The sequence below is a fragment of the Aphis gossypii genome, chromosome 3 (genome assembly GCF_020184175.1).
Source record: "Aphis gossypii isolate Hap1 chromosome 3, ASM2018417v2, whole genome shotgun sequence".
NCBI lineage: Eukaryota > Metazoa > Arthropoda > Insecta > Hemiptera > Aphididae > Aphis > Aphis gossypii.
In genome coordinates, this window is record NC_065532.1 from 43,984,352 (window position 1) to 44,010,871 (window position 26,520).

General features: G+C 27.2%; 1 long non-coding RNA gene across 1 annotated transcript; it reads left to right on the forward strand.

The window, feature by feature from the left end:
- Window positions 1-23,797, forward strand: LOC126550873 (uncharacterized). Its single transcript, XR_007604923.1, has 4 exons — window positions 1-102; window positions 1,733-2,978; window positions 3,837-3,940; window positions 23,125-23,797. It is a non-coding gene; the product is annotated as an uncharacterized LOC126550873 (long non-coding RNA).
- Window positions 23,798-26,520: the final 2,723 nt, after the last annotated feature.

Genomic DNA, 26,520 nt, shown 5'->3' on the forward strand with positions numbered 1-26,520 from the left:
TGTAGCCCAAGAGCAAAATGAAAGAAAATCTTCGATGGGCAATAATAAATAAAGCGCATTAACTTAAAAGAACATTCATAAAACAGTTATGGCCACTTATAAGTAAGTACCTAAACGATATTTCAAGAGTCAAAAAATTCGTTATAAATTATCAATATTTTTTTTATTTCATATGATCAATAATTTATATTAATTTCTAGGAGCGTAAATTCATTGCTTAGCTTATTTTAAAATATTAAAAATAATTAATTTTAACTATGACACTATATATATATATATATTATAATTTATAATTAAAAGAAATAGGTACAAATTCTGAAATACATCATACAATTTTCAAAAATGAAAAAAAAAGTTATCTAAATAATCAAAAAATGACAAAAATTGCAATATAAAAAATTAAAAAATTATTATTATATTAATAATTAAAATTTTCAATTGCCTACTAAATTTCAAATTTATTTTGCAATAAGCGAAGATAAATGAATTTGAATTATTAATAAATTATAGATGACTATAAAATAAAAAGAACCACTATGATTAACAAAATATTTTTTGATTGTTGAAAATTGAAATATATTTTAATTATAATATAGAATATAGTACAAGACGTACAAGTGCTAATGTGCCAATAGCTTTTATACTTTATTACTATATCCAATAAGAGGTCTCTGGCTAATAAATTATTTTACATGATAGAATTTTTTATTAATTTTATACATCAGCAAAAAATGACAATACGATAGGTACTTGAAGTTCAAATAGTTGGATGAAATTATAAATTTTTTGGTGAATATCAGTGTTAATTGTTTTGTTATGATTAAAAAACATTATTATTTTTTTTCAAATTTTTAAGTATATTATGCATTTTACTATACCTGAACGATTTTGTTTTCTAAACATATTGATTATTTTTAAGCTATCGCATATTCATATCATGAACCTATTCCCACTGTATACCCTAACGGGTAAGAGGATATTAACTCAAAAGTTAAAAACAATAATACAATGGGGTTTAAACTATTAATATGTATTATAATAGTAATTAAATAAATGTAATATTTTTAGTAAAAATTAGATCAATTTACCGTAATATATATACCTAGTAGTAAAATAAATTGCTTTAATAGTAATATTAATAAATATAATGTTATGAAATTTATTATCCATATAGACTAACCGACCGCCTCTGTTCAGAATCGTTTTTCGTAATAAAAGATATATTATCGAATTTAAATTTAAAAAATCTAAAACAGTTGACACCTACAACTGTATAACTAAGCGATACCCGCTTACCCACTATTTTTTTTTATTTTTAAGAGTATTAAATCTAAAATGTACAGAAATTTGGTTCAAAATAGTCGGGAGTTCCAGTTATGTTTCAAAATATTATTAAATGTATGTGAAGTGATTTAAGACAAATCAAGGGACTACGCGGAGTTAACCACTTTAATCAAATATACTATTGTTATTATTATTATTATTATTTTTTTTTTTTGAAAAAAAAAATGAAGTTTTCATTTTCAGATAACTAGATTCTAAATAGTTCCATTTAAGTTTCAAAAAATTGGTAAAAATTTTAAATGATAGATAAATGACAATATACAGATAGATAAATTTCATTCGTTTTTCATGCGTTGAATAAATTTATTCTTCATATTTCAACATGTGCTAATTAATCGTTATAAATTTTTTTTCTATACTAATTTATTTTTATAAAAATCAATAATAGTACCAATTGACCAACATGCCAGTGAAAGTAGCAGTGCCACGCAATGGACATCATGGGAAAATAAGTATATTTTTATATTTTAATATTAATATACACTTCTAAAAAAAGCTGACCAATAGGGAAAAACAATATTATGTTTATACATTTAACCAAGTCTCGTATATTTCATCAAAATAAATATTGAATGAATACGTTATTGTAAACCGGAGGGAAAAATATATCGATGTTTAAATCGCCTATTAATGGCAGGTAAGCATAATTTTGACTAATGGTTGTTTGAAATATAGTTAGTGTACGATGAGTCTGAATACAAAATTACTACTATGACCTAGTATTAAATATAACGCAATAATAATGACTCATAAGGCATAACCATGGCAACTAAATGTCATCCCGCCAAAAAGATAATGATGATAATAATATAGCTATATAGCAGAAATTAATGTTTTTATAACATTTTCAAAAAACTAAATCCTTCAAATGAGAATGATATGTTCTTGCTCCGCAAGACATGCCAGCCCGATCTTTTTATAATGTATAGTGATGAACGAGTGTGTTGATATGCCTTCAGGAATTATGTAAAGCATCTAATTTAATCATTCATTTGGTCGATTATTATATGAGCAGCACGATTATAATTTAGTTGTGCAATTCTTTTATTTTTATTTCTTGCATTAGCATAACTACTAATTATACATTATCAGTGAAAAATATTTAATTAATATTCGTATTATTGTAAAATGTACGGCGATTGCCTATAAACGAAGTTTAGACTTTGCAGTTATATATACATATACTTGAATATATGTAAATATATTACATTTTTTAACTCTGATGTATTACAATATGCGTCTGTGGTAGGTATACGTACTTCAAGTGCACGTTGCACAAGCGAAGAAACACACCGATGATTTAAAATTAAAATTAAATGTAATGTGTATGGTTTTGTGATTTTGCATAGATATTAGCCGCCGCAGTGACCTTTACAAAATGCAATCGGCGATCGATAGCAATTAGAGAACGCGGAGTTAAAACTGCGAGACTGCGGATAAATCAAAGATTTATACACGTAATGCGGCATTTCCTCAAATTCGTCCCAAACGACTGACGAGTCACTCGCCTTAGCCCGCGCCCACTGCAATTCTGCGGTTTTATAATATTATCATTGTTACAAAGCGTGAATCGAATCGGACTGCTGCAACATATTATTTCCGCGCAGTGTGAATTATGTATAAGTATTTTAAAAGTAGGTACATAATAAAAATACATTATTGCTGTGTATAATGTCGAGTATTTAAACGCAGACGTTTTGATAGTATATATAATATATATATAAAGTGTGTCTGATTGAAGTTTGTCCTCGTGTGCCGCGCGCACACCCGCCTACTAAAATAATAATATAAAATAAATATTATGCTCCTCTGCCACCTACTTGTACCCATGTAGAAGTCTTAAAAACACTCACATGAATTTTGATATTTAATGGAAATTTTGACAGATCGATTTTTGAAATATTTATATATGTTAATACTATAGCTACACATATAGTTCGAATGTCTCGGCTATTTGAGGAACACGAACTTTGACCACCTATATTATACATATACTCGTATTAGGCAATCCTAAAAAACGTACTTAAATTATAACTCGCGACTTACACGCCAGTTTTTATTTTTTAGTCTTACACGTGACCTACACACTATATTATACAGTTTGTGGGTTTAAAACGTGATTTACAATTTTTCACGACAAAACACGTGAGATCAACAACTATGTTCGAGCGTCTTGAGCTACCGTCAACATTTCTTTGTTTGTCGTTTCTTACTTTAGACTAACACCGCGTAATCACATATAACGCCGCCGTTTACTTCACACTGCACGCTACATAGGTATTATATTATCCAATATCGAACAACGATCTTTTAAGTATATAGCATACATACGTGTAATTTCATCTTTGAAGAACCATTCTCGGAGAGACTTCATGTATAACATAATATTAAGTAAAGTGGTTCTGTTGGCTTTGACCGCTGTTGATTTGTTTGTACCTACATTTATTTGTAAAATTACAATATTAATCATTACCGAATTGCTAAATTTATAGATGAACATTTGTGACGAAGAGCAACTATTCTCCGGATTTAAATCTATACTCGCGACAACGAAATTTCACGTCACACTTTGACTTTGCAGTACGCTAACAATTGGGTACGACTAATTTATTTTAATATTAAATAGGTATATCTAGCTGATATTTATTAACAATATTACCATACAATTATTTCTTACAGTCGCAATACGATTATTAAACATTTTAATGTTATTACCTACGTATATACGATTTAGCGCGTTTGTTATAATCATTATATATTTTATTATACTGAGTAATTAGTACATATTAGGTACTTTTAAAATACTAATCGCGCATCGCGGTATACTGCTGTGAGTCGGCCTTCAAAATATTATTGTAATATCGGTAGATATAATACGCGTTTGTTGTATAATATGACCAAATCAACCCTGATATACACAGTTTTATAGTTTAATTATTTTTGAAAGCACACACACAAGAAAGGGAGATATCTCACGTAAAGTCACCTACATACATATATATATATATTAAATATTATGTGACGTATGTGTATACGTTTTTTAAAACTCTATTGTCATCCGGCTGTATACGGCAGACAACGGAACGGATTAAAAGATTGCAGGACACTGCGCGTACAGTGCGACGACGCGATACGAGCCGTGAGTGTTATATTATTATTATTCGTACACGAGACGTATTTGTCGCGAAGAATAGAAACAACGGTTTGCCCCCGCGGTGATGGCGATCTAGAGGCCATGTCTGATAGACCTTACGGGACACAATATTATATGGTACGTTTAATAATAGGTACTTGTGTCAGAGTCGAGTAAGTCTGCGCATGGACACTGTTTCATACAAACACAATAATGATATTGTACGCAGGTGTTTTATATTGTGCGTGCAACATTGGCCAAGTCGGACTGGATGAAATAAATGTTCGTTCGAGGTAAAGCAAAAAATAAAAAAAAAATAGAATGATTACAATTATTTTTTAATCGTGTAAACATATTCCGCGTAGGTAAATTAATACACTAATATGCGCTACAACAACAACAGTAATTTTGAATATCGCCGTTGTTAGGTTAATGGGGTCACGCAAAGTCGACGTCGGCGAAGCGCCTACTTAGTATTTGATAACGAATTAAATAAATGTTTACGATGTTCGTTTTTATATTTTTATCCCGATGTTCGATAAACACGATAAATTATAGAGCGACAACTGACGATGTATTAAGTACATTTATCAATTTTCATGACAATAATATTTTGGAATTCAATTTTGAAATTATTTTTCCCGTCGATAATTTTATTTAACCGTTTAATTACTGAATATAATAACATTATTCGACTTTTTCTAAATAGAATTAAAAATATGTAAAATAAAATGTTTTAAAAAAAAATCTAAGTTTAAATAACTAAATTTATAGTGAGTTGTGATTTATGATTCGTGAAGACTAAGAGTCGCAACCGAATACCAAAAAATATGAGATATTGTAACGTATTTTTAAAATATAATCTACCTATATGAAACACGAATGTATTACATAATTAAGTTACACTGAGGATATTATTATAAAGCAATAAAATATTGCTCAAATGATTTTGACTTTATATTAGGTACCTATCACGTTTTTAGAACCGTAAGCCACGTAATTTATTGAACTTATGATGATGTAGTTAAATTACTTATTTTTTTTGTACTCGAGCGGAGGGTGCTAAGCCTAAACGTAACCTCGTTTGAACGATTATTAAATGTAATGAGTGATTTATCAGAGAAATAATAAGGACGATTAATATCAGTTTTTAGTTCGTGGGATGTAGGTTTGTTGTACTCGTACGTTTCACGGGGCTTAAGTGTTATATATATATATTGTTTGTCGATTCAAAAAAGATTATAGACGTCAATGTTATGCAATAATCAGCGTGCGCGTGTTTTGTTACACAAAGTATATACATGTATAATAAGTTGCACCTAATAATATTTTGTAATTCTCGATGTCAACATATAATTGTTTTAGCTGAAGGAAATCTCTAGATAAAGATATTTATGAATAATTATAATAATAAAGTATATATTATATTATCAATCAAAACACAATCCATCGTCGTGACGATCTGGAACGCTGCGAAAATCGGTATTCAAAAATAAAGCGTTCGTAAATTACATCAATCGCAAACGTTATTATTAATACAAAACACAAGTAAGTGCAACAAGGCAAAATATTACTGCAACGTACACGCATATATCTGCGTACGCACTTCATTACTTCAGCAAAGTCTCTTTTTGCTACCGTCCGTTCATAATCTTTTCTGTGTGTGTGTTAATATTAATATTTATATATAATTATATATCATTATATAGCGATCGTATACCGCGTGAGTAATAATAATATACGCCCAACATTATAATAATAGTCGTAACTTAAAAGCCAATCATTCGCAGCAGCATATCAAATCGTAACTATAAATATTTTGTTGTGTGGCTACAATAACTAATACTAATATAATAGTCGGTGACAAATCCTGTTAATTATATATGTCTTAAGTTGTAAACCACAAACGCATTATATACATACATATGTGCTATTATTATTATATGTGGTCGACGGTCAGTATGGTCAATGTGTATGTGTTTTGGCAAGGTCCAATATTGCAACACGTTCGCCTACTCACAACATTGAAGCGCTATTGAAAATCTTTACAATCTCTTATTTCGACAATAAATAAATTTGTCCGCTTCCGAAAATTTGGTCAATACCGGGCCATGTATACAACAATAACGTAACTATTAGATATTTATGAAGAACAGACGTTGTACCAACTCTGTGTAAATGATGGTTTACTAACCATCAAATCGATAGTTTCATTAACGTTTGGTTTTACACTATAATCGTTTTCTAACAATCTAAAGTCAGTATGATTTAGTCGATATTTACCAGTGTATTAAATATTTTTATATAAAGGTTTCTGATATTATTATTTATCACCCGAGTACGTACACGTCAAACTACAATGACTACCATAAAATCGAATAAACGCATAAAAAAAACCATCAATAATGATTTATGTAATAAATTTACATCGATAAAACGTTTTTTTTTGCTTTCTGATTTTATATCGGTATTTTAAAATATTTTAATCATATTTTACAGTGTATTCTTTTTCGGGAAAAATAGCCGTTTTCATATTTATTACCACAATTTTCTGATCATTTATATTTAATAATTAATAGGAAGACGAGTTCTCCAAGCTCGACCTTTATTCTTGACGTTTTTTCTATCTTCTTCAAAATATTGATAAACACACAAATAAGGATTAATCATTTTCTATGAGAACTGAGCATGATGTCCATTGCAATTATTGATTGTTCGAGTTTAATAAAATAATCGTAAATTTTTTATAGTTAAACAAATGTACACCAATAATTGTTTAGTACCTACTTAAGCTTTATAGCATATACTCTTATAATCTTGATTCTATCGTCATTGTATGAATCATGTCATCGAAATTGCGTACGAATTTATTTAATACAGTATCGTTCAATCCACTCACTACTCTAAACAATCTGAACCGCCGCATATCATGGACAGAATAATTTTTAAGACCAAATCAAACAGTGTTTTTTAATGTATTTTTCATCCGCATTGTCGGATAATACGGACAAAAACCTATGGCAACCAATTTGTCTTGATTAAGCGGCGACTACAGTAATATTTTGTTGCTTTTTTGTTTTATATAACGCAATATGTATATCGGCCGTGTTTGGGGGCCATACAGCAATATACTCTATAGACTAATAGAGGCCAATGTCCCTCTAGGCTTAAATTGAAAAAAAATAATTAAAACATTATCACAAGAGTATACATAGTTTTTAGTAGGTACTTATAATTAATAATGCATATTATACGTTGCAGTCATTACGTATGCGTTATATTGTCTCGGCAAAGTTTGAATTGGTTAGATTTAGAACTGTAAACAATCCAAAATACACCTATCTAGTTACAAATCATTATATATCGTATGAAAAGCTGGCCAAGTACAACATTTTATGGTATTGAATTGTTATGGGTACTTGGTATAGTTATATTGTTTCACTGGCGCCGCCGAGTCATTTTATTATTTCAGAGTTTCAGATTGACCTTAGTTGTGGTTTTATTTACGATTTACCGCGTATAATCTAACATAAATCTCTCGAGAGTTTTCAGCTCGCTCTTCTTACGATATTTTTTTACACTCGGTGTCCAAATAGGTTGACAAAGCTTGAGAGCGAACGAATTGATGATTTCAGTGGTCGAGCTTAAAAAACAACAACAGGCAAACCAGCAAAATAGGATTTGAAAACGTTTGACGTTCCTACGCGATTTCAAAGAAATCATAACCAAACGCGTCGGAAATTTACCGGTTGCGATAATATCAAAAAAGCAATGATTGCCGCATCCCGGATGTAAATATTTATGTATATTACCTATTTATAAAGTACAGTCATTCGCATGTTATGTCGTAATAAATAGGCCTATAAAAATTCCCAAAACCGTTTAGATCATTATAATAAATCGTACAGGAGGAGTATAATAATTTAGAACGAGTTCAGGACATTCGACGACAAGGTCTACAGGTTTTTTTTTTTTCGAAGATGGAAAAAGATGTGAGAGCATATTATAAAGACAACGCCGAAATAAAAACGTATCCACGGTCACGTCGAAAAAATATGGAAAAACACAGTCGACGGATATTACGAGTGGCTGCAGTAACACTTATGGCAATAACAGTCATCGCACACCTAAAAAAATATATATATATTACACACACACATCAACACAGTCATAACACATACGAAATATAAACGTGTTAGTAAAAGTAAAAACTGCAGTTTGTGTATACTAATAATATAATACGTACACATTACATACGTAATATAATATATAGAGTAGGTATACGCGCTCGGCACGCCGAGACGAACCGTTGTAATTGCAGAGTAAAACGCGTACCTAGGTATACCTAGGTATAGTACCTATATTATATTCACTTTGAATATAATGTGGCCAACTTACCTGGTATATACCAGCAGTAATTATTTAGATTATTCATCGCGCGTCGAGACGTTTGTCCGTTTAACGCCGGTACAGGTAATGAGACCCAATAATTCGTGTTATAATGGAACGCGTCAAATAAGACAATGAGCGTTCGCGGACAGTGGGTTGATCCTTGACCAACTTGCGTACAGATCCACACGCGTATTTTAATTTTTGCGCGCGGTCTAGATCGGCGGCGTCCGATGTGTGTAAGTATAACCGCACGGGAGTTTGTGTATGCGTTGTTTTCACAAACACCCACAAGTTCGCAGGCTATAATATAAAATAATAACACGCGTATAATATATCACGGCGGCGTATACCTACCATTAACAATAAAACGTAATACGTATATTATAATAATAATAAAAAAAAAAAAACAAAATAATAATAACGTATATTATAATAAATAATTATATTTGTTTGGCGTGGAACCTACTGCCGTACATCACGGGTCGTGACTATTGTTGTTAAGGTTATCGCATTTTAATGTGATGTTTTGTTTTTTCTCCGATTTATCAATTGTGTTCTGTGCGAGCCTCGTTGCCGGCGGTCATCGCGCCGGAGTAGGTCCGATCGGATCCCTCGGGCCGACGTTTTTATACAACGCACGAAATTCTATCCGGAAACGACGATACGAACAATAATTATAATATATAATCTGCACCGCGGAAACGTTGACGTATTTTATCATAATTACATACGGACGTATAAGTTGTTATAATAACAGTTAAACACACAAACAGGATACCGCGGAGCAGTTCACGGATACCGCGGTTGTGGGTTCTTCGGGTTTTGTTTAACTACTTAGAAACGCGTGTTTCGAACGATTTTCAAAATAATTATTCCGAGCGAGGTTCCATCGCGGTTCGAATCACGGTTATTGCTCGCGCTGACACGACTGGAAAAATGTTCAGCGATTGTCCTCAGTATGATTTTTATATTAAAGAGAGAAATATGAAATCGATTCCCAGTTTGTTTTTAAGTATGATATATAAGTATTGGTTCCCGATAAAATTTTTACTTACCGAGTTACAACTATTTAAAGTCGTCGAATTCGCATACAAATCGTGTAATATTATTAAGATCTGATGACTGTTATTTTTCACGAAAAACTTAGACACAGTTTTCGTTGAATTCTTCCGAATGAAATACCGACGGTTACGGACTTAACTCAGAATTTTATTACGCCCGCCCAAATATTTAAAATTAAAATATTCGTTATAATCATGATTTGATGTTTTTTAATGCACCTAATATAAATCACGATCTGTAACATAAAATTATAAAAGGGATTATTAACATGAACGACTCATAGTCTGTATAATCCAAAGAGTAAATAGATTATGGTAATTACTAATTATTAAGCAATTACATACCTATACATTTAAACTCGACATCCGAAAACGTACAGTCGTCAGTCATCTACTAAATAGTAATAAATAAATTATCATAAACGACCGGAAGATTATATATTTATCTTCCGCGTCTATAAATCTATTATCGTTTGATCATATATTTTGGATAATTGCAAAAATATATACTATCCATTGAGAATAATCGATCGATATGTGGGAAGCGTAGTGGCCTTCAAACAAAAGTAATTTAATTATTTTTTAACGAACACTTAGAAATAAAACGAATTGTATTAAAATAATGTTATGCTGTACCTACGTTTAGTAAAAATATTAATAACTATGATTTCTGCAATTTTTCTGTAATATTTATTGTAATTTTAAAATACTTTTACACCCAACAAAGATTATATGTTATGACTTTACGAGTAATTATATAATTATATGTACATAGTGTGTACAATAAATGTTTGTTTTCCTATTTTACTATAATTATTCGCATGTCATCATCTACTAGGTGATCTATAAGTTTTTCTGCACGATATTTTTAGTAATTTTATTGTTATATTCAATCGAATATAACTGTATAAAATTTTTCGGATTAATAAGTTTTTTTTTTTTAAAGATCTATTAAATTTTAAATGATAAGGTCGTTTTTTTTGTACTCGTTTTTTATGCTGTATTTTTTATGCGAATTTATTATCACAATACACAAATTTACAAATGCTTTTGTAAATTGTCTGCTGTGTGTACATTTGCAAGCTAAGTAGTTGCTTTTTAAAACTGTTTTACGACGTTTTAAGAAAAAACCGTTGATTTAAATTGATAATAATTACCTACAACATTCATAAAATACATAATTATAACTAAAAACTTAAGGTAATTTGTTAGCTTGTTACTATTTAAAACAAAATTATTTATACCAATTCTTACACTATGTTCAACTATTATAGCGTTCGTAACATTACTTATAGTCTACATATATATTAAAATGCTACTACGTTAGTGTCCATTACCTACCTTATAATTTTGTATATTTGGTATATCTTATTTAATAAAATTTGAAGTTTACGAATATTTTACATTTATTATTCTGTACCTATTTTATTATAGGATGGTGGGTGAGCATACCTGCAATAATTATTAAGAATTAATCAATAGCAGACGCGGTTTTCATCAAGTTTTAGTTTCAAATGTAAACAAAAGTTCACCGATTGCGTACTTTCGTATACATTTTTCAAGTATAACTTTCAACTGAACAAACATTTTTTTAATATTTAAATATTTTTGTTCTTTGCGTTTACTCTAAAATATATAAATGGTAAATATTATGATTAATAATAATTTTTCTCATATACATTTAAAACTTAATTTTAAGCAAAACTTTTAATGTTTTATTACTTTTATTTATCAGTTTATCACTTATGATTATAATCAGAAATATATATTTAATGGTCTCGAAAAGAGAGTTTTAATAATATTAAATATAATATATTATTATTTTATTAATATAACAGAATGCTATATGTGAATCGAATGACAACCGTGATTGCAATAAAATTGGATATGGCAAATTCACACATGCAATCGGCAGATAAAACTATAAATTTGTCAGATTTTGCCATTTGCTCATCATATTATTTTACAAATATTAAAAAGAACAGTACTTGATTTATTATATTTTTCTAGACTAGTATATAATATATAATTTAGATAAACAAAATGTATCTCCTTGGCCACATCCACTGGATATGCCAAGGAAACTTGAGGTACCTAATAATAAACAAACTTCGCATTGACTATTCACATATATTGTACAGCTTCCTAATGAACATGGAAGATCCATCGATTTGCCCTTCATGCAGAGTCTAACTGACTATTAAACATAGCTTTATACCTCATATAGTCATATACAAGGATTTCAGAGAAAATTTTAATCTATCAGAGTATATGTACATTACTTAGAAATTTTCCAAATAATGGTTGACTTTATATTACCGCAAAAACTACCTAATAAATAAACTGTAAAATGAATGAATTAATTATTTTACAAGGTTTAAAATCCTCCATTGAATATTATAAACTGTAATATTGTTTTTGTTAACCCCAATGGCCTTTGCTGTCAAAATTATTATTACATTTTGATAGTACTATATTTATTTTTATATACCTACTTGGCAAATCATTTCCAAAAATATATACTTATAGGTTCATTTGATCATTACTTTTTTGTCATTACTCATTAGTTACCCATAACTCGTATTATAGATATCAATAATATTTTGTTCTACTAGCGCATATCTAAAAAAAAAAATATTTTTTGTTATGTAACTAAATCAGATATAGATTTATTTTTAATTAATTAATACATTTAATGAGTAACTTGCTTGATGACCTCAAGTCTAAATTAGCGGTTGAATTTTTTTTTAATTTTTTGCATCTGAATAAACCGGAATACTTAACACTCGTATATATTAAGACCTATTCATACAGTGACAAAATATATACATTTATTTATGTTGATTATATTTATAATTAACATATACTTATAAAATAATTGATACCACAAAAGAACAACCACATTTTAGCCCTCTAAATCTAGCTAAGTTATCTATTCTATGACTGAATAAAGTTATAAGAATATTAATCAAATTTTTTACAGGGACTAATATTTTAAATTTTAACGCGGCGTAGACCAAAAATTGTTCTTACAACTTAAGTACTGTAATCTTTTTTGGCAATTTTTTCTATAATAAAAATATGAGCTATTGTCTGTTATTAATTTTAATACTCATAATTTTCGTATTCTAGCCGAAAATAGCCTGTACCTATATTTCTATGTATAAACATCAAAATTTAATTTAAGTACTTCATAAATTTTATTATAAAGTACTTACATTAAAATTGAAAATCATTTTGATAAAACATTGTAAAATATATTTTTTTTAAATAATAATTTCATATACAAGACAAACAAAATAAATAAAATAATACAAATCTTATTGGTATAATAACAATATCATATCACTCTAAATTTTATTATTTACATAACTTTTAATCAGAATGATGAGATTTTCGACTGTTAGTACTCATATCTAATACAGTACGTATACAACAAATTGAGGCAACAGTTAAAATATAGGAAAAATATCGGGTATAATGTTATAATTTAAAAGCTTAAAGCAAATATTAAGTACGAGATTTAATATGATTTTAACATTCGAATAACAGTTTTTCCGATTAAAAAGCATAGAGTATAATAGAAAAGTACCTATATAGGTACTTATAGAAATCCTTTTTGGAAATAAATGATAAGTGGAGGCATACAGTATCTCATTTTTGGATGAAAACGAGGTGCTCAAATATACACCTACTATACACCTTTAAGTCCTTACATTCCTAAATGTACGGACTGATAAGAGTTAATGTTTTTCCAAGATTTTTTATTGTTAAGTGTATTTAATTTAGTGGCGTTACATAAGGCAACAATGATAATGAAAACTGTTCAACGTCAGCATAGTTTTCATGTACCAGCATTCAATTATTTCTTAATTATAATAATGCAATATTGGAGATTTTGATACAACAAGTATATCATTACATAGGTAGAAAAAATGTATTCAATTATATATACACGTGTAGTTTTGAAATCGTGGAAAAAATTTATTAAACAGTTTGATAGAACAAGTCTATTACACAGACTCCTATAATTCATACTTAGTATTCAAAATGATGGTTATTTAACATAATTATATTTTCATATTTTAATAAAAATGATGCACGTGCGCTTATATTTTAATATTCACATTGCATTATGGAAATATATTTTCAAGATATGATATAGTATCGCGTGTATTTTAGCTTGTTAGGAATATTCAATCATTTTTATTTATTACTATGGATTTAAATCCAAACACTTCAAACAGTAGTGTGTCAATTATTAAACCTGTTTAATGGTTTAAAAATAAATATTTGTTAAATGTACGAATAAAAATATGTATACATTTTTACGTATACGTTTTGTACTTATTGTTTGCAATTTTAAATCTTAATACTATTTAATTGTTATTATAAAAAATATTTGAATGTTATATAGTATTGAATTCAAAAGTTTAATAATAATAATATTTTTTTTTTATCTAATTCATAAAATTATTACCTCGATGACTTGAAAGTTGAAATCATTACTATTTTAAAAATAATTCTTCTGATCTTAACAAAACAATGCTCACCTTACTTATACATATCATATTGTATAATCTTTCGTTATTGTTGTACAGTATAATATAAATGATAAGTTCGTATTATTTTTTACGGTTCTCGAGCTCGGTTTATAATGTCCACCTGTATAGTAGTAATGATCAGTTTTGATATTATTATATAGATGAGTATATACATATATTATGAACTTCTGCAGTGCAATATGTCATACATATAAATCATATAATACTGAACTCGTGGAAGTATAGATCAGAATAACAAAGAAATAAACCAATTGAAAATACTTTAAACTAATTGACCACGCTCCACTAGGTTTGTCTTATTGTAATATTCAACATACTCTGAACACACTTCTTGGTAGTTTTTCTAGAAAAAAATATTTATTTTAAAATATAATTTAATATGGCCTCGGCCGTGTATAATATGTGCTAAGCGTATCACGAGAACAGCACTTGACGTTTTCAAAGTTTGGTCGGAGTAGGTACTTACTACACTTCAGCCGGTATAATCTACTGCATATCTACTACTTCATAAACGCGTGCATTACAGAGGTATACCGTCCGGAAGAATCGACGGGTCATGGTCTCTTTGTGTGAGGTTAATAATATCGTTAGGAGTGGTTCGTTTTAAGTCCAGTATATTTTTTTCTCTTCTCTGTTCGTGCTCGTGTGTGTGCGCGTAAATATTACAGTAAAAAAACAACAACTGCGGCAATAATAGCGATATTTCACCACGAGGTTCCCGATTCCAATTATAATATACTTTTAGTCAGCTAATTCGTGTGCTCGCGAATACATTTCATATATATAATATATATGTATTATACAGTATACACGCTGAAACTGCATCACCTTGACAGTAAGCTGTTGTACCTAAAAGCGTAAGCTGGTGGTGTACCTACACGCGCGTTCGCGAACACCACTCATCCATCATGTGTCGACTTAAGTAGCTTTTCGAAAGGATGATCTTAATGCACATTCGCGAATAGTATATTAAAATCGCCAAACGAGTACCTATAATATGAAGCCATGTTTATATTATTATATAATATTAAATTGCACGGTACTTATTACTTTTTTTTAAAAAAAAATAATAATATCTGAAAGAAAAAATACGTTTGTAATAACAACTACACTCATCGAACTGGCTAGTTAAAAAATAATTTTTATAACAATTAAAATAATAATTCTATCATCGTTTTGCGTATCTATTATAATATGGCGGCCGCGGTGTGTCAAAGCATGACGAATAAACGAAAAATAAATGCGGTTATATTATCTAATTATTATATTTTGGGTAAAATATAATATAGACGCTTGTGTATACACAGAGGGACACTGACCAAGACCATGATATCTCGCCAACCATTACATCCTTTATAATTCATGGCTAAGCGAAGGACTTTTTATTGAATTATTTTCAACTTGAATCATCTTAGCTGTAAATTCTCATAATATAATAATAATTATAATATGAATATCAAATGTTAGTATAATTATTGAATTAATTAGGTATATACACAAACATTGTTGCGCAAATGTATACAATTGTTGCAGCACATCGCGTATTTATTGAATAAATTGATGTATCTGAAAAAAATACAATGAAAACGAAGATATACACTATCACAGTATTATCGTAAATAGTATTTTTTAATCTTAAGGTTTAAGTTGATGTCAATAGTCCAATATAATAAAAACGTTATAGACCCTGTAATACATAAAATAGATGTAAATCTTTTCAATTTTGAGTTGAATAAATTTGATTTTACATTAATTATGTAATAAAATATTAATAAAATGTATGTTTAATATTTATTTGCATAAGTCTTTGTGTAATTTATTCATTTGAAAGTTACAAGTATTATCGAGTTAGAAAAATCTTAGTATTTATGCTTAAAATTTAAATATTAAACGTTTATTCGATTAAAATAATCATGAATTGAATAATAGGTTATATTTAATCCTTTTATTTGGATTTCTGTGATAAATATTAGTTAGGATTTTGGTTTTCAAAAACAAAGTTTTCATAACTTCTGCGTAGAGATTTCATTGAAGAGTCTTATTTGGTTGCAGTAAGAATATGTTTAATTATTGAATACACCTTCCTACTGCAACGACATCTATATCTATTTTTCTAAAATTAGATTTATAAGTTAAGCACATTTTTTTAGATTTAAATAGAAAATTCGTTAACTTTGTTTTTTATGAATAGAATTATATTTAAAACTTCATTGCAATATCAGTGATCGTATATAAGTATACCTATATAAAATGTATTGTTATAATTATTCTACTCAATATAATGTTTCATTTTGTTTTTTTTTTGATTTAAAAATAAATTATACCTTTCAAATAAATCTACGATAGTCTTGTCCTCGATGTTGGAAATTTACCAGTATTAAAAAAGTTAAATCTTGTAGTTGTATTTTCTATAGGTGCTGCGTGGGTGTAATTATTCTGTCTACGTAATAACTAATTACTGGTCACATAGATGCCGATACAAAGTAGGTCTTTCATGTAATTTAACCATCAATCTGGATCTTGAAAATTATTATTTCAATGTTCAATATGTAGTTCAACAGTTCAAGACAAAAATTGAAAGTTATTGCATATAACAATTATTACAAATAGGTAAAACATAGAAATGTTTTTTTTTTGCATTAATAAGTAGCTAAACATAAGTGCATTATACAGTATATAAATACAAATTAATATAGGATTGTGTATGTGTATACTTATACTTAAATAGTTAAGAATATGTGGTTAAAGTTTTTAAGAAATGTAAACAATAAACACTATCAAGATTATAATTAATATGAAAAGGATGCACTGATTTGTTATAAGGATTTATTTGTTTAATATTATTATTTTGGAATTTTCACTAAACTGAAATGAATTATTTCAAACATTTTTTTTTTTGAGATCATTAAATTATAATAATACATAGTTTTAATAAAATTAAGATTGCGTGAATAATTATTTTCAAACGATAATATGAATAGGTACTTGTATATTATACTTATTAAGTTTTATAATTTTATAATATGTAGGTATCGTTATTATTTATTATTTCAATTATAATAATATTTTTGAATTTTTAAAAACTATCATTATTGTCAATGAAGTACGTACAATTATAATATATCACATGGTCACGCTATATTTATTGTATCCACGGCCTTACACAATACTCCTATTCATGTTCATTAAAGACTCGTATACCTATTTTAACCTTTTTAATAAATTAGACGTTACAGAATAATGTTAATATTTAACAATTGATGAGTAGGTACCTGTGTTTACACTATTTCAGTGTTAAGGATTATACAATATATACATAGTTAGATAGAGTAACAAAAGTAAAAACAATTCATGCTAGTCTTATTGTAATTATCATCTTAAAAGTGCATCAAACCATTAATTGCTCAAAATATAGTGTTCTATGGACTATGATGTATACTATTTAAGACATAATAACATTTACTTTAATATTAATTAACCTGTTAACGACTTAGAACGGTTCAAAATTATGATGTTGGTTTGAAATACAAACAGTGAACATCAAAAGTCGATACAGTAAAATATCATAAGAAAATGGAATTATCCAAGCTATTAGCTATTAGTAAGTAGTAAGTACTATAATATTAACACAGTCGCTAAAATTATAAGTATTTATGTGATACACATTCAAATTGTTTAAGTACACGTAGGTACTAGGTACTCATTTATTATATTAAATACTAAGTAAATGTTAACGTATTTTATTTAAATAAATGTAGGTACTTTTCAATGATTATCATGATGCTAAATCAAAATAATTATAGCAATAAATCTTGTAAAAAATTATGTGTCAAGATTATAGCATAATTTGCCTACATAAAAAAACTTTGAATGTGCAAATAATAATAATAGCAAATGTGTATGTTTATTCTTTTGCAAGTTACAAGTGTGACTCACTGGGATATTATTAAAATTAAATATCGATAGATGTAACACACTATTTACTTACTTTATTTACTGTTGTCTGAATCTCTTAACAACGATCTATTATAAATAATAAATAATAAAGAAATATAAATATAGTGTGAATTCTTAGACTTTATATAGGTATATTTAACTTGTCGTTCAAACAATTTATATGTAAATTAGTATAATTATATTATGTACGTACTATTGTACTATGGCCTATAGTTACATAATTATTATTATTATTATGTAGGTACATTAGCTTTACATTCTTTTTTATTTTACTTTTAGTTATTTAAGCTAAATCCATTTTATAGATTTTGCATGAGAAAATAGCTTTAATATTGTGTACCTGCATTTGTATAACCTATGAATAATCATCCTATACCTAAACATAAAATACATACGTATTTTTAAGTGATATAAACTTAGGTTTTAATATCCTAAAACATTTGAAAAGGTTATTATTCAATTTAAAAAATGGTCACTAATAGATTTTCTATAAATAAATATGACTAACAAATTATCAATATTTAATACGTCTGTCCATATAATTGTTCTGCTGAAAATTGTTTTAAATTATTATTATTCATTAATCTGTATGAACAAACATTTTTTTTAGCAATTTAGAAAATGAAATACATTTATCTAAACTTTAAAGTTAATTATTGAAAATAATTTCTATGCTTACGAAAAAGTGGTTAGATACTATATATACTTATACTTACTATTATGCAATGGGAACAATGAAAACGATAATATCCATAAGGTTAATAATAATGGTTTTACTTTATATGGTTTACCCCATGTGGTTAACCAATATCTGATACGTGCATAAAGATGTGGATGAATATTAATGATTAATGACACATATTTATTCATCGACATATATTTTGACAATTCGTACAATTATTTATTACTCAATAAAGTATGTTGAAATTATATTAGATTATAAATTTACATATTATTATGGTTTTTACCTGAAAATGAATTAACGCTATATCTATACGTTTTGATTTATTGCAAATACATTTAGCCACCTATATTTAAATATATTAACAACTTTAAACTTTACAAGACAGTAATGACTAATAAATTATGATTTATCAGTTTTTTAAATTCATATATAATTTTTTGAAGTATCGTATTATTGTTTATGCATATTATTACTTACCAACTTTAAGTACCAATGTGGATTTTTTCTCAAAAGTCGCTAAAAACTGTTATCAAAAATCAAATTGATTTTTAATATTATGTATTCATTATCTACGAGAAAAAAATAGTTTATGTTTAAAAAAAAAAATAATAATAATAAAATGGTAAATAACTGTATACCTTTAGTTGAAATTTTGAAATGGTCAAGTCTTTCAGAAGTCACACTTACACAAAAGACAGATAGAAGAATTATATAATATATAAAGATAACATAATTTGACAGATTTTCTTTGTACCTATATAATATATATTACATTAATATAAACAATTGATACGTAAGAAAAGTGTGTTTTATTTCACATTTTAAGTATTTATAAATTTGTATAATTTTTATTTTTATTTATGTTGCTGAATCTCATAATTTATCTTTCATTATATTTGCATATTAATACTTTCTCGATAATAGATGACTTATTAGAACAATTTTTACGATGTTTTCCTAGTTCGAAATGTGTTTTAATATTAAATATTTAAATATTATTTAAATCTAAATAAATAATTTTTATTTTGCAATTCTTGACACCTTGTGATCATTTTTGTATCTCAAGGTCATTTTTAACAAAAGATTGCTAGTTATTTTAAATAAAAACCACTACCTACTTTTTATATTTATGATTCAGATAAGTCAAATTTTATATTTGAATAAAATATTATGTATAGTTAAAACTCAAAAGTAAATGCGATTTATTAAAGTTACATGTTAACTCGCATGTGATTAAAACAAGAGGTCTCTCGTCTCCGTGCTTAATTTTTTAACTGGTGAATAAATATCTAAATTTTATAACTTAAAATTTGAATCACAAGATTAATTCTACTTTATTTATCTATTACCATAAAATTTTGAAATTATTTATTCGTGACATTTTAATGTGAGCGTTTAAAATTTGATTACCATCCATTACCCATTATAATATATTAATATACTATCATGGTAATATAACAAATACACCGTAGGTACATATTTGTACAAGCTAAGCTCTACTATAAATTGCTTTTGAATAATTTAATGACTCATCTTTGCAATCAATAATGTAGGTATAATATTAACAATTAATAAAAAATAATAATATAGGTAGGTACAACACGACACATTGTGGATTTCGCTATAAATACCCAACACTTCAAACACCCATGAGTATCTAGTCAGTTATTTTTTATGTTTTTATTACTTATATTCTCATAATAAAGTTTAATGGACATATCATAAAGTACTTAAATATTTAATTAAGTTTAATAAGGGACTAAACGTTTAATAGTCAAAATGCGTCAACTTAGCATACCTATTCTTAATTTTTTTTTAAATATTTAAAATATGACAAACCTTACAACTGTGTACAATGGCTTAATTCAGGGAGGACATTTGGGAGATTCATCTCCCCATTGACATCCCTTTTTTAAAGTTAATATTTATATGGTTATAGTTATGTTTTTTTATTTACCACTTTGCCAGTAGTTAATAAAATACAGGGGCATATTTTGGCATCAATTATTTGAGTCATATCTCCCACCTCAAAGAAATCCTAAACCACGCTATTGACTGTGTATATAGTTAAAACGATATTTCTAAACCAGTTGGACATTTTATAGATTATATTAATGTCTAAAATTAACCAGTTAAATCGAATTATTTTATATGGTAGGATAAGTTGATTTTTATTATTTCTTCACTATACGAATAGATTAGTATAAGATCCTGAACGAATAAACTTGAAGTATTAAACACCTACAACAAATAAAAAAAAATCAATAAATAAATTTATCATTAAGCATATTTTAATAATCATTACTGATATTTTATGATAATTTTTATAGTTTTCTATTCATAATGGTTTTGAGTAATTTGAACACGTATGCAATTTAATAAAAAATATAGTTATTATAAAAAATATCTTACATTAGAGGAAAATAATTAACTAACATGTATAATATAGTGTACTAACATTCATATTTATTACCTGTCTACTTTATTTTCATGAATGAGTACGTAAAAAATATATATATTAGCATTATTTTGGAAAAGTGAATGGGTGTTAAACACTCGTTTACTTCGCTCTCCTTGGCACAAAACAGTTCTGTCCTATTATTATTTTACATTTTAAAACTAAAATATAGATTATTATAAATAAAAATTGGTTCTAAGTGGAGTTTAGATTACCTAAGTGATTGTTTGTATTTTCAAATCTTAATTATCTATTAAATATATATGGTTAGGAAATATAATATGATCAAATAATCCTTGGATTAAAATTAAAATTAAAATACCTTCTATACAAATCTATAAAAACATTTTTGAATAAATTGTGTAATATATGTATACCATGATACCAACTTATATGCTTCACTGTAAACTTCAATTTTGAAAACTTTTTGGGTACCTACGTAAATACCTTAAATTTTTTATGTTAATTCGATTTATTTCTAATAGAAATTAATAGTATAATATTAGTAAATGATTTATGTAAATTCTATTCATACATACTGCTTTGGATTGCTGTGTCATTTTTTTCTCCACTCTCAATAAAATATATATTAATAAATCTCTATTCTTGTAGTTTAATTTTTTTCTATAGTAGAAAAATATAATATGAACTCAGTGTTGGCGCTAGGTTTTTCGCTGCCCGGTGCCAATTACCTATAATATGCCACCCTTATATAATTTATATATTTTTATTTATAAACAATGCCACTGCTAAGATTCCAGAAAAATTTGCTACCCTATGCTATTGCACTGGTCGCACATGCCTTTCGCCAGCACTGAAAACTTTTATAGTTTTATATACTTAATAATTTATACTTCTTTATTTACATAAAAAATGGTTACAAGAACATAAACGTATTGTTTAGAATCTAGAATTCGTTATCAAAACAATTAAAACCTATTTAATATTATAATTTTTATTTATTATTGTTCATGGTATTTAACATTTTTCAAGTATCTAGAAAATTTTTTTCTATAATTTATAAATTCAAAAAGTGTGTCATAAAGGTAAGTCTAAAAATAAAATAGTTTCACCTTTGTCATTAAAGTTCTGAAAATGTATCCAATATTTATTTTTAAGATTTTAACTAATACAATTATTAATATAACGATCGAATTATCATTAAGTACAATAACCGTGTAACCCAATAGTCTAATTTATAAATATGGTTATTAGTACATTAGAGTTGTTACTTGTTGTTGACAATAGACGAAAAATGTTTATAATTTAATCGTCTACATTTATACGTGTATAAATAAATGTATGTATCATATTATAAATCAAAATAGTTGAATGATGTATAGCTGTTTTTAAAGAAATAATATATGTGAGCACGTGTGTTACATGTTATGTGTAATACATACAATATATTTTATGGTATTATTATAAACGTGTAATTTTATTTTAAAATTTTAAATCATCTTATTCGTATCAAAATAGATAATACTAATTAGTAATTAATTATTCTAAATATGTTTACACCGTTGCAGGAGGGCGGCGGCGCTATACTAAAACACGCCTGCGATTAACCGGAGGAAGCAATGATTTTATTGTCATCGACATAATAATGTTTTGTAGAAGTTATAATATTATTAGATGTAAGTATATTACTTAATGCGTCCCAAGGACAGAACAATGGGCGACGATTGAAGGAAGAAACCATTAATCTCTTTCTTGTCGTTCTTTGTCATCCCGTGTCCAAAAAGGGCTGACAACTAATTTGAGACTGATATTATGTCGATAACTGTGTCTCATTAACACTAATTAATTTTCATTGCAATCGTAATTGTATCTGTAATTTATTATTAATAAGTCAATATTTCCTCACGTTTTTCTCGTATCACTGAACAATGTGCGATTTTTTTTTTATAAATACTTACATTGTTTATCATCGATTTTCATGCGATTGTCATGATCTCATCTATAAGCGACGTTTAATTTGGTTGTAGTCGTAAGTTTATCGAACTCAGATAAAATTGCGCGTGCACTGCAGTATAATATCCGTATAATATTATTATTTAACATACCTTCTTGAAAAGTCAGATATGCTTAAAAAAATTAAAATTCATTATTCAACATGGACTAATTAAATTAGGCTTTGATTGCATTATTTTATTCAAAAAGCATACAGTAAATTGTATAAAATTATAATTTAGTATAAGATTAAAGTCGAGATATATATTATAACTTATAATATTCGTTTGTGTTTGATAAAAACTTGCTTACAAGTTATATAATTTATCTCAATTAATTTATCTTTTTTAAATATTCAATAAATGAAATAGGTAATTTATATGTATCTGCATTCTACCTATTGCCTTTAATTAATTATAATGCTTATCATGTATTATATACTGCAATATTATAATTAGTTTTAGTTATGTTATATAATTAAAAATAAATTGAATTTATAGCTAATAATGTGTAAATCATTTAAAATGTCGTCTAATCCATTTATTTAGAACAATAAAATGTCAATGTATTACAGTCAGTTATTACAGCATGCAAGTAATATAACACTAAAATAATTCAAAGCTATTAAATAACATTAAATTTATTTAGAACAGTTTATAATGGTATATAATACCATATATTACTATACATATAATTAAATAAAATAAATGTATGATGTACATTTAAGAACTACATAATGACATGTACAAAACTTTTGGTACCAAAAGAAAATCGTAACCTATGCACAAACAATAAGTGATTTATAATATTTATAAGGCCTAAATTTCCTAAAAATATAATAAAATTAATGTATGAAAATATCATTTAATGCAAAGATCCAGTTACTTATTCTTATGTTTATAGAGTTACCCATATAGAATACCATAATATTTGCTGTCATGTTTATAACTATCAATGAATTAATTCCAAACCAACCAAAATATCAAATAGTCTAGGAAAAAGGGTGACAGTAATTATTAATAATTTATCATTTACCTGAAAAATAAAGTCATAAATATTTTAGAGTGCCATAGGACACGAAGTGTTCGTATGAATGAATAAATATTTTTACATTGTTTTGACTTAAAAAACCTAAGCTACAAGTGTGTTTAGTTACACGTGCAGTTGTAATAATATAAGAAATAGGCGCTTATTCTTACGTCAACTACTTTTATTGCACATTAAAACGTCCGTTTAAACAACTAATAAGTATAAGCAAACAAACAAAAAATTAACAAAAACGTCACAGATAAGACCTACGAAACAAGCAATGGAAATGAGTCCATTGACGATTTCAAATTTTGTTTGCAATTAAATAGGTAGAAATCGCCAATAATCACAGTGTAATATAATCTATGTTTATACTTTGATAATCAACAAAATATGCCTATAGTATATCTTAGTATTTTCACTAAATATAGTATTTAAATATTATTTCATAATAAACATTTTTGAATTCTTTAACTTTATTTAACTTTATGACTTTGTTTTGACTATTTACCATTTATAACACGTTGAATTCAGTTCATACATTTTTAACGAACTATTTGAGTATAAGTGGATATATTTTTTATTACTATAAATATTTTTTTTGTATACATATACCTACAATAGTGAAAACAAATTGGCCTTCTAGATGTGTACAACATAACTACTAGCAATCCATATTCAACGTTACTATAATTACTTTAAATATAATATGTTTTATTACACGTGCGACACGCCAATATATAATATTGAGTTTAAGTATAATAATATATATTATAAAAAAAAATAAAATAAGTGTTTAAAAGAACGGTTGAACTGGTAAGAAAAATCTAATTTTATTTAGAGGACGTTAAATCATACAAAAATCGTTTTTTTTTTTTTTGGTTCTGACACGCAATGTCTTACATTATAATATATTATATTTATCGATGATATGTTTTTTTAACACAAATATATTGGAAATGCAAATATAAAATATAGATCTATTGTGCAGTTTACTTTTAAAAAATTGTAAAAATATTAAAGTTAAGTACCTGCTACCTTCCATTACCTATAATTACGCAAGATTAAAATCGAAAAACACAGTATTCAATTACAATAATTACAACATAGTGTTGTTTAAAAAGATTTTTCTATTTATAAAGGTTATGAATATGGTATTTAATATTTAGATACATGTACGGTTAACACATCTCTAAAATCAACAGATAATACGAATACGTATGTCAACTCCGCTTGGTTTATCTGTGTTTTAGCGTAAGTATAGTGTGTCTTATGTATATATATACACGTTAAAAATTGTAGTTTTGCAATTTATAAACATACATTATCATGCTTGGCCATTAACTATACCCGTATTTCCAAGACATAAATTGCAGTAATCGCATTGGTACTTATTCACATGTTTAATTTGAAATTTTGTTCCCGCTTCCGTATAATAATACGCCATGGCTGTCTGCAGCACCTATACCTACACGTTACATGCAACTATACCTAAACGTTCTGTGATAATAATTAGCTGACGTGGATACCTGCAATTATTATATTTGGCCGTCTTTGAGTCGTTCCGCCGAAAGAGTACGTTCAACTTAAAGCCGGGTTCACAGCTACGTCGTCTGTTGTGTCGTATTTCCTTTATCGTATTCAGATTACTACCCAGTGATAATCACGGTATAATTCACTAACCATAATCTACCTAGAGATTTCCAGAATTCAGCCAAGCTCAAATTTTGGACATTTCACGCAACAGATAATTTAAGTGTGAATCAGCTTTCATACACCGACTAACCACGTTTTTGTCACTTATATGTCTAATTATATTTCTCATATAAGTAATAAGTAATTGTAAACTCTATATATATTATATACTTTTTTTATCATATAAAAATTATATGTGCAGGGGTGGACACCTGGATGTAGGTGCTTGTGCACTGTTGGCTGTCACT